Source organism: Coregonus lavaretus, assembly GCF_964263955.1.
Source record: "Coregonus lavaretus genome assembly, chromosome: 27".
In the NCBI taxonomy this organism is placed as follows: Eukaryota; Metazoa; Chordata; class Actinopteri; order Salmoniformes; family Salmonidae; genus Coregonus; species Coregonus lavaretus.
The window spans coordinates 35,028,576-35,039,706 of record NC_140014.1 but is presented as its reverse complement, the minus strand read 5'-3'; the positions used below and the strand labels follow the sequence as shown (position 1 = coordinate 35,039,706).

Genomic DNA, 11,131 nt, shown 5'->3' with positions numbered 1-11,131 from the left:
CTCTCTCTCTCTCTCTCTCTCTCTCTCTCGCGCCCTCTCATTAATCTTGTACAGTAGCCTGGTGCGTTCCACTGACTGTAATGTAACATTTGTCAAAGTGGTCTGGGAGACATGTAGAATGGGTTTCTGAGTTGTATGGGTGTAGCAGTCTCATCCTGATATGCGTGTTAATGTAAGACTTGTGTGTATATGGTTTTCCTACCTGCATTTCTCAAAATAAAAAACTTACACACTTATACTGTTTCACTACCACAATTCTGTCAATAACTCATCTTCAAACATTTTGACAATATACTGTATCTTTCAGTGCTCAGTCTTAGTTGAGCCAAGGTGAGGATAGCTCCCTGATTTCCGGGCATCCCTGGCCAGAGGCAGAGATGGGATGTAAAGCTTTTATGACCGGTTCCCTTCCATAATATATGACACCATCTGCAGAATGACACAAAGGATTACACATTGCTTATGTACTGATTAAATAACTCATTATGTGTGTGGGTGAGCCAGTGCCGTATATCTCTGTAACATGGCAGCAATTGCATTCAGAGGCTGTCCAAGACAATAATGTTGAATGGTGCCACTGTGTGTACAAAACATTAAGAACACCTACTCTTTCCATGACATATACTAACCAGGTGAATCCAGGTTAAAGCTATGATCCCTTATTGATGTCACTTGTTAAATCCACTTCAATCTGTGTAGATGAAGGGGAGGAGATAGGTTAAAGAAGGATTTTTAAGCCTTGAGACAATTAAGACATGGATTGTGTGAGTGTGCCATTCAGAGGGTGAATGGGCAAGACAAAGATTGAAGTGCCTTTGAACGGGGTATGGTAGTAGGTGTCAGGCGCACCGGTTTGTGTCAAGAACTGCAATGCTGCTGGGTTTTTCATGCTCAACAGTTTCCCATGTGTATGAAGAATGGTCCACTGCTCAAAGGACATCCAGCCAACTTGACACAACTGTGGGAAGGATTGGAGTCAACACGGGCCAGCATTCCTTTGGAACGCTTTCGACACCTTGTGGAGCCCCGACGAACTGAGGCTGTTCTGAGGGAAAAAGGGGGTGGGGGGGAGGACGACGACTCAATATTAGGAAGGTGTTCCTTATGCTTGGTATACTCAGTGTATCTGTACCATTATAGTGTCTGTGACAGCAAAGGCAGCGCCATTGAGGCTACAACCCATAGGAATCCCCACCCAGTTGACTACTTTGACTACTTTAAAATGGTGGAAGCATGGTGGAAGCCATCAATGGCACTGCCCATGCAAAAGTGGCTTTTGGCTACTAGAGGCCTCCATCATTCTCTACGAACATTTCCAAGGTGCCATCTTAGGTAGTGAGCAGTCGGGCAGAGAGAACAGGCCTTTGGCACTGTGATGATGCCAGCACCTTTCAGTCAAATATATTGTATGGCTTATCAAGTTGTTATTATTCAGACCTTGGCAAGATGGCTTTTTCTATTACTTTGAGGCTAGAGGAGCTTTTATGTTTTGTGGTATTAGAAAGGTTTTTTTAATTTGGCGATACACTCAGGGAATGGAGATCTTAAAAATCACACTGTAAAGAAGTTCAATAGATTTTTCATCTCGGTTGCCTGTGTCTCTTACTCCTTTGTGTTTTGGTGGATGTGACCTGATGCACCACATCATGAAGATAACATATTGATATGATGATGACAATATATTTTGTTTACCTGCATCATCTAAAGAAAAATATGTATAGTTATTAACTCTCTGGGCAACAGAGACATTGAGGGGAACGAAAACCCCCGTAAACAACAAAGAGTAGCTCTCACAGAAGACAGTGCCATACACAAGCAGCTTTATGTCAAAGCAGATTGATATTCACAGCATTGATATTGAGGAGCGTGCCGCGCCACATTGTTCTTCTCTTCCAAAAACTTTTCTTCAGAGCGCCTTCCCTTCAATCCCTGCCTCTCGTGTCATTATCAGCAGCAGTGCAGGCTCTGACAATTTGTAAATTCATTTGGACATTCCTAGCATGTACACGCCAACAGAGAGCAGGGAGACAAAGAGGAACAAGTAATGAAGCACCAGGTGCAGCCGTTTGATTGGGCTGGAGCTCAGCTCCTACATCGGGCCAACTGCTGCTGTGGCCCAACCTTGAGAAATCCCACCAACAAATCTCCTTTCCCGTCACTTGGAAATCCACTTGTAGGCCTACAGGCACGGAAAAATAGATACGAAAGAAAGAAGCCATTTCTGAATACAAGAAGGCACTTCTGGGACTTGTCATTGGATCAAAACAAGGACAACCATGTGAGACTACCGGGCAGCAAAGTTTAGAATTCATGTTTGAGAAATGAGAGAATAGAATGGGAAGAAGTCTGTGTGAAGAATGTGAGAAATTGGAAGGAGACATATGTTTTCTACAGTCCACTGAGGTTTCACACAATAGGTCCATCTGTGGTAACTTTATTCCACTGCTCTTTCTTCCATGTTCCCTCTGAAATACAACAAATATATTAATCTGTTCTCGGTTCATGTAGAGACCTCTCTGGTAACCCCTGCTTTTGTGTTTATAGGCCCAACATTTCTGTACCTCTAAAAAGCAGAAGAATCTATCAGCTCTCGGATAGTAATGTTAGTTCATATGGAAGAAGGTATTTGTACCTTTTCAGAGGAATGCTACATTATGTGGTGTTCTTCTAGTCTGATGACAGCAGAGAACATCAGTGAATGCAAAGCTGTTCAGCTACTTTATAATGACGTGTGGATGTTTGCTTCCCCACTGAAAAGGATAGGTATTTCCTCTGACCCCCTTAGCCACACAGATCTGACTGTCTCTTGTTATGGCACAAGAATCAAAGAGGAAGTTCAAAGAAAGGACATCACTTATTTGCACAGAAAATACACATTTGATCTTGCTTAGTATACTGCAGGAAACCATTTGGTTTGGACCAGGGGAAAATAGATACAGTGGGGAAAAAAAGTATTTAGTCAGCCACCAATTGTGCAGGTTCTCCCACTTAAAAAGATGAGAGAGGCCTGTAATTTTCATCATAGGTACACGTCAACTATGACAGACAAATTGAGAAAAGAAAATCCAGAAAATCACATTGTAGGATTTTTAATGAATTTATTTGCAAATTATGGTGGAAAATAAGTATTTGGTCACCTACAAACAAGCAAGATTTCTGGCTCTCACAGACCTGTAACTTCTTCTTTAAGAGGCTCCTCTGTCCTCCACTCGTTACCTGTATTAATGGCACCTGTTTGAACTTGTTATCAGTATAAAAGACACCTGTCCACAACCTCAAACAGTCACACTCCAAACTCCACTATGGCCAAGACCAAAGAGCTGTCAAAGGACACCAGAAACAAATTGTAGACCTGCACCAGGCTGGGAAGACTGAATCTGCAATAGGTAAGCAGCTTGGTTTGAAGAAATCAACTGTGGGTGCAATTATTAGGAAATGTAAGACATACAAGACCACTGATAATCTCCCTCGATCTGGGGCTCCACGCAAGATCTCACCCCGTGGGGTCAAAATGATCACAAGAACGGTGAGCAAAAATCCCAGAACCACACGGGGGGGACCTAGTGAATGACCTGCAGAGAGCTGGGACCAAAGTAACAAAGCCTACCATCAGTAACACACTACGCCGCCAGGGACTCAAATCCTGCAGTGCGAGATGTGTCCCCCTGCTTAAGCCAGTACATGTCAAGGCCCGTCTGAAGTTTGCTAGAGTGCATTTGGATGATCCAGAAGAGGATTGGGAGAATGTCATGTGGTCAGATGATACCAAAATAGAACTTTTTGGTAAAAACTCAACTCGTCGTGTTTGGAGGACAAAGAATGCCGAGATGCATCCAAAGAACACCACACCTACTGTGAAGCATGGGGGTGGAAACATCATGCTTTGGGGCTGTTTTTCTGCAAAGGGACCAGGACGACTGATCCATGTAAAGGAAAGAATGAATGGGGCCATGTATCGTGAGATTTTGAGTGAAAACCTCCTTCCATCAGCAAGGGCATTGAAGATGAAACGTGGCTGGGTCTTTCAGCATGACAATGATCCCAAACACACTGCCCGGGCAACGAAGGAGTGGCTTCGTAAGAAGCATTTCAAGGTCCTGGAGTGGCCTAGCCAGTCTACAGATCTCAACCCCATAGAAAATCTTTGGAGGGAGTTGAAAGTCCGTGTTGCCCAGCGACAGCCCCAAAACATCACTGCTCTAGAGGAGATCTGCATGGAGGAATGGGCCAAAATACCAGCAACAGTGTGTGAAAACCTTGTGAAGACTTACAGAAAACGTTTGGCCTGTGTCATTGCCAACAAAGGGTATATAACAAAGTATTGAGAAACTTTTGTTATTGACCAAATACTTATTTTCCACCATAATTTGCAAATAAATTCAGTAAAAATCCTACAATGTGATTTTCTGGAGAAAAAAAATCTCATTTTGTCTGTCATAGTTGACGTGTACCTATGATGAAAATTACAGGCCTCTCTCATCTTTTTAAGTGGGAGAACTTGCACAATTGGTGGCTGATTAAATACTTTTTTCCCCCACTGTAATTATTCACATAGAACAGAGTTGATGGATGTCAAAACATACACTAAATTGTATTGTGTTTATTTTAGTAGTGGGATGAGATACAAAGTGTTATTTTAGGACTGTTCACACCCACAATCAAAGGTATACAATTCTTCTGATAGATAGAACAAATAAGTCTCACATTGGTATCGATTTACAGTGTCCCAAAATACATAAAGTGCCTAATGTGGGATGAAATGTGTTGCCATATTCCCCTATTCTGCATCCCTATATGGGCCCTGGTCAAAAGTACTCCACTATATATGGTAAAGTGGTCCGATTTGGGACACACTATGGACATGTATGTTCATCTGACAAAGGGATCATGAATCAAGTCTTTTATTGCCAATTCTTCTACATCAGGTGTCACGGTTCACTACGACAGAACCCAGAAGCAGACCAGGACGAGGTGAGTTGAACGAAGGTGAGTATTTATTAACAGATTCAAAAAAGATGCAGAGTAATCCAGGAGACGGAGCGGGCGGCGTAGATGAGTTGGTGGAGGTGAAGTGGCAGATCCAATGATGGCAAGGCAGCCGCCGACAACCAGGCAGGGGTTGGGTGAAGGTCCCGGGAGAATGACTGTAGACAGAAAAAAACGGCGGTAAGTACACGGCAGGCCAACAAGGTGCAAAACAAACTAACGCTAGTAACTCAGAGGCTGATACGCTGACAAACATACTGTTCATGGCTAACGATCCGGCAGGGAATGGATGTCAGGTCAGAGCTTATGAAGGGGTGATGATCAGGACCAGGTGTGCCGAAGCTGATGAGATGCAGGTGATCGAGAGATCACCCGCCTAGCAACGTCGCCCGGCAACCGGACAGGGTGCGTTCAGGAACCTTCAGGAAACAGGAGATTCAGAGCATAAAAACGGCAACACAGGCAGGAACAGACTCAGGACGCAGGGTTCATGACATTACCCCCCTCCGACGAACGCCACCGGGCGGTCTACCCGGAGCGCCAGGATGGAGGCGGTAGAAGTCACGAAGGAGGTCAGCATCAAGGATCTGACGCTGAGGAATCCAACTCCTCTCCTCAGGACCATACCCCTCCCAGTCCACGAGATACTGGAAACCCCGGCCCCGCCGTCTGGAATCCATGATGCGGCGCACCGTGTAGACAGGACCTCCTCCGATCATCCGAGGAGGAGGAGGAGGAGGCGAAGGGGGCAACAGAGGGCTGAGGAGAACAGGCTTGAGGCAGGAGACATGGAAGGTGGGATGGACTCTGAGCGTACTAGGCAACTTGAGTCGAACCACAACAGGATTAATCACTCTCTCCACCACAAACGGACCAATGAACCTCAGCGACAGTTTCCTTGACTCAGTCCGCAGAGGAAGGTCCCGTGTAGCCAACCAGACCCTATCTCCGATGGCATAAGCGGGGGCTGGAATACGGCGACGATTCGCCTGGAGCTGATACCGGTCAGAAACTCTAAGGAGGGCCTTTCTGGCCCGATGCCAGGTCCGGTGGCAATGACAAATGTGGGCCTGGACAGAGGGAACCGAGAGATCCTTCTCCTGAGAAGGAAACAAGGGGGGTTGGTAGCCGTATAGGCACTGGAAGGGAGACATCCCAGTGGCAGAAGTAGGGAGAGTATTGTGGGCATACTCAACCCAAGGCAACTGAGAGACCCAAGAGGTGGGGTTGGAGGAGACAAGGCAGCGCAGCGTGGATTCCATCTTCTGGTTGGCTCTCTCCGCCTGTCCATTAGATTGGGGGTGAAATCCAGAAGTGAGACTGACTGTAGCTCCAATGGCCAAACAGAAGGATTTCCAGACAGCAGAGGTGAACTGAGGGCCACGGTCGGAAACTATGTCACTGGGCAATCCGTGGACCCTGAAAACCTCCCGAACCAGGATCTTGGACGTCTCAGAGGCAGAGGGATGCTTGGAGATGGGAACAAAGTGGGCGAACTTGCTGAATCTGTCCACAATAGTCAGAATGACCGTGTTCCCCTCAGAAGAGGGTAACCCAGTGACAAAGTCCAGGGCCAGATGCGACCATGGTCGCCGGGGGATCGATAGGGGGTGAAGAAGTCCAGAGCTGGGCCGATTGGCACTCTTGTTCTGCGCACAAACTGGACAGGCAGCAACAAACCTCAGAGTATCTTCTCCCATGGCAGGCCACCAAAATCATCTGCGTAGAAGCGCCATCGTTTGAGCCACGCCAGGGTGACAAGCCATCTTGCTGGCGTGGGACCATTGGAGGACAGCCGAACGGACAGACTCAGGCACAAACAACCGACCGGGTGGACCGTTACCGGGGCCGGGCTGCGCCCGAAGCGCCGCCATAACCTCCTCCTCAATCCTCCACATAACGGCTCCCACGACAAGGTTCCGGGGAAGAATCGTCTCAGTCTTGGCCCCCCTCTCCTCCGTCTTGGAGAACATCCGGGACAAGGCATCCACCTTGCCGTTCTTAGACCCCGGTCGGAACGTCAAGGAAAAATTAAAGCGTCCAAAAAACAACGACCACCTGGCCTGACGGGAGTTGAGACGTTTAGCCGATTGCACGTAAGCAAGATTCTTGTGGTCAGTCCAGACAACAAACGGTTGCTCCGCCCCCTCCAACCAGTGGCGCCACTCCTCCAAGGCAAGTTTCACCGCGAGGAGCTCCCGGTTACCCACATCGTAGTGCCTCTCCGCAGACGAAAGACGACGAGAGTAGTAGGCGCAGGGATGGAGTTTACCGTCAGTGGAGCATTGCTGGGACAGGATGGCGCCAACCCCCACATCAGACGCATCCACTTCAACGACAAACTGACGGGCAGTGTCAGGTTGAGAGAGAATCGGAGCGTTGGTGAATCGCCTCTTCAAATCCAGAAATGCTCGGTCCGCCTCAGGATTCCAACTGAAGGTTCTGGTACTAGAAGTCAGGGCAGTTAAAGGAGCGGCCACATGGCTGTAATCACGGATAAATCTACGATAGAAATTCGCAAACCCCAGAAACCTCTGGAGCTGCAATCTCGTACCGGGCTGGGCCCAATCCAGAACCGCCCTAACCTTCTCTTGGTCCATCCTAATCTCTCCCCTGGAGACGATGTACCCGAGGAAGGATGTAGTGTGGGCGTGAAATTCACACTTCTCGGCCTTCACAAACAGGCGATTCTCCAACAATCGCTGCAGAACCTGCTTGACATGCTGGACATGGCTGGAAAGCTCCTTAGAGAAGATAAGAATGTCATCCAGGTAAACGAACACAAAAAGACCGATCATATCTCTCAGGACGTCATTCACCATACTCTGGAACACTGCTGGGGCATTGGTCAGTCCAAACGGCATCACCTGATACTCGAAATGACCCATCGGTGTATTGAAACCAGTCAACCACTCGTCCCCCTCTCTGATCCGGACCAGATGATACACATTGCGTAGGTCCAGCTTGGTGAACACAGTAGCACCCTGTAAGGAGTCGAAAGCAGAGCTCATCAAGGGCAGGGGATACTTGTTCTTGACCGTTATATTATTCAACCCCCGATAATCAATACAAGGTCGAAGAGAGCCATCCTTTTTACTCACAAAGAAGAATCCTGCCCCCAGGGGTGATGACGAGGGACGAATGAGACCAGCAGCTAGGGACTCCTTTATGTAGGTCTCCAAAGCCTCACGTTCAGGTCGGGAGATGCTGTATAACCGTCCCTTGGGATAGGCAGCTCCAGGGAACAGGTTTATGGCACAATCATATGGTCGGTGGGGAGGGAGTGACAGAGCCCTCTGCTTACTGAACACTTCCCCCAAATCGTGATATGTTTTGGGAACCAGGGACAAATCTGGGGGGTTAGCCTCAATGACCTGACTGGGAACAGAATGGGAACAGGCAGTCTTGAGGCAGTTAGCATGACAATCAATGCTCCAACTAGTTACCTTGCCAGTCACCCAATCGAACGTGGGATTGTGTTCTTTCAGCCAGGGGTAACCAAGGACCAGAGGAACATGGGGAGAAGGCAGAATGAAGAAGGAGATAACCTCAGAATGATTCCCTGACAACAGCATCTTAACCGGTTCAGTCCTCATCGTGATACGTGCCCGACTACTGCCGTTCAGAGTGGTAGCTTCAATGGCTTCCGGTAATCGCTCCTTGGGAAGCCCCAGCTGTTCCACCATGTCGGCATCAATAAAGCTGCCATCGGCACCTAAATTGACGAAAGCGTTAATCGCTAAACTCTGATTCTTGTTCATGAGGGTAGCCGGGAAACGGGGTCTGACAGGGGTATTGAGAGGTTGAAACCGGCTCGCTAAAAGTCCTCCCAAACTTAGCGAGCCGGGCAGTTTGACGGCCGCTGGGAGCAAGTGGAGATGCAATGTCCCGAACTCCCACAGTAGAGGCAGTGGTTGGTCTCACGTCTATGTTGGCGCTTCTCCTTGGTTAACCCGTGCCGCCCCACTTGCATGGGTTCAGAATCTGGAGGCAGGACCTCTCCACTAATCCCGTGTGGTGGACAATGATCGACGCGTTCTGGTCCACCTCCTGACCCAACTGGGAACCGAGAAGCTGATTGATTGGACGGGCCCCATTGCTTCTCCCTCCTTCTCTCTCGAACTCTGTTATCCACCCGAATAGACAAAGCTACCAAACTGTCCAGATCACTAGGCTCCGGATAGGAGATCAACTCATCCTTGAGTTGCTCCGACAACCCCTGATAAAAGGCCGCTTGCAATGACTCTTCATTCCACCCACTCTCCACAGCCAATGTCCTGAATTCGATTACGAAGTCGGCAACTCTGCGAGCTCCTTGGCGAAGAGAAAACAGGCGCTTAGCTGCGTCCTTACCTCGGACTGGATGGTCAAACAGCTTCCTCATCTCTGCCGTGAACTCCTGGTATGACGCCATGCAGGTGTCTTGTCGTTCCCATACGGCTGAAGCCCACTCCAGGGCTCTACCACGCAGCAATTCAATAACAAATGCTATCCTAGCCTTGTCTGTGGCGTAAGAGTGGGGCTGTAGATCGAACACTAATCCACACTGCATAAGAAAGGAACAGCATCTTCCCAAATCCCCTTCATGCTTATCAGGCGTCGGAACCTTGGGCTCACGGAAGGGCACAGCTCCAGAAGCGGCAGGCGAGAGGGGTGAAACCGGTGGTGGATTCTCCACCGGCAAACTGAGCTGAGCCTGGATCTTCGTCAGACTGGTAGAAAAGTTCCGAACCGACAACGCTATCTCCTGTAGCGCAGTGCTGTGTTGTCCCAACATCTTTTCCTGATGGGTGATGGCATCGCGAACAGAATCCAGGTGCGCTGGGTTCATTTCTGGCCGGATCGTTCTGTCACTGTTCACTACGACAGAACCCAGAAGCAGACCAGGACGAGGTGAGTTGAACGAAGGTGAGTATTTATTAACAGATTCAAAAAAGATGCAGAGTAATCCAGGAGACGGAGCGGGCGGCGGAGATGAGTTGGTGGAGGTGAAGTGGCAGATCCAATGATGGCACGGCAGCCGCCGACAACCAGGCAGGGGTTGGGTGAAGGTCCCGGGAGAATGACTGTAGACAGAAAAAAAACGGAGGTAAGTACACGGCAGGCCAACAAGGTGCAAAACAACAAAACTAACGCTAGTAACTCAGAGGCTGATACGCTGACAAAACATACTGTTCATGGCTAACGATCCGGCAGGGAATGGATGTCAGGTCAGAGCTTATGAAGGGGTGATGATCAGGACCAGGTGTGCCGAAGCTGATGAGAAGCAGGTGCGGGTAATCGAGAGATCACCCCTCTAGCAATGTCGCCCGGCAACCGGACAGGGTGCGTTCAGGAACCTTCAGGAAACAGGAGATTCAGAGCAGAAAAACGGCAACACAGGCAGGAACAGACTCAGGATGCAGGGTTCATGACATCAGGTGACAATATAAATGTTATACCCGCACATCATATAACTGGATGGCTCTTCAGGATAAACTCTGATGATCTCTCTCTCTCTCTCTCTCTCTCTCTCTCTCTCTCTCTCTCAGTGCATGCTGGGAGTTTTTTGGAGTTTGAGTGTTTGGTGTGGAGGGCTTGTCCTAACTTATTTCTTGATTCTTTCCTTGGTTTTTCCTTTCAATTTATATTTTCTATGGTGGAGGGTTAATGCACTGTTTGTTTTAGTGGTACCCACTGTTTTTATTTTCAAAGTTAGGGAGGAAGAGGACAGAGGTTTAGTTTCCTTGGGTTTTGAACGGTGTGGTGTTAGCGATGGCTTCGCAGCCTAGCGCGGAGGAGACGCTGTCGTTACGGCATGGATTCAGGTGTGTTCCCGAGAATGGAATTAAGGTGGAGGAGGTTCTGCTCGCGGTCGGCGAACAGGTAGGAGCTGAATTTATACACTCCGCATCCAGAATGAACAAAGCTGTGGTTGTGTTCATGAAAAGAGCAAATTTGGTGGGTAGGCTCATTTCTATTGGAATATTTGTAAAGGGTCTGTTGGTGCCAATTTCTCCTCTTTTACCCCTTCGACTAGGGTGGTAGTTGCACATTTACCTCAGTTTATTACGGATGATCATATCAGGAAGGAGTTGAGTCGTTTTGGTAAGTTTGCTAGTGGTTTTCATGTACTGTCGGCAGGTTTTCAGGCAGATGCCATCAA

General features: G+C 48.2%; 1 long non-coding RNA gene across 1 annotated transcript; it reads right to left on the bottom strand.

Moving 5' to 3' along the window:
• Positions 1 to 9,884: 9,884 nt before the first annotated feature.
• Positions 9,885 to 10,217, bottom strand: LOC311102358. The gene is made up of 2 exons (XR_014609998.1): positions 10,159 to 10,217; positions 9,885 to 10,052 (listed from the first exon to the last, which is right to left on the bottom strand). It is a non-coding gene; the product is annotated as an uncharacterized lncRNA (long non-coding RNA).
• Between the last annotated feature and the right edge of the window lie 914 nt (positions 10,218 to 11,131).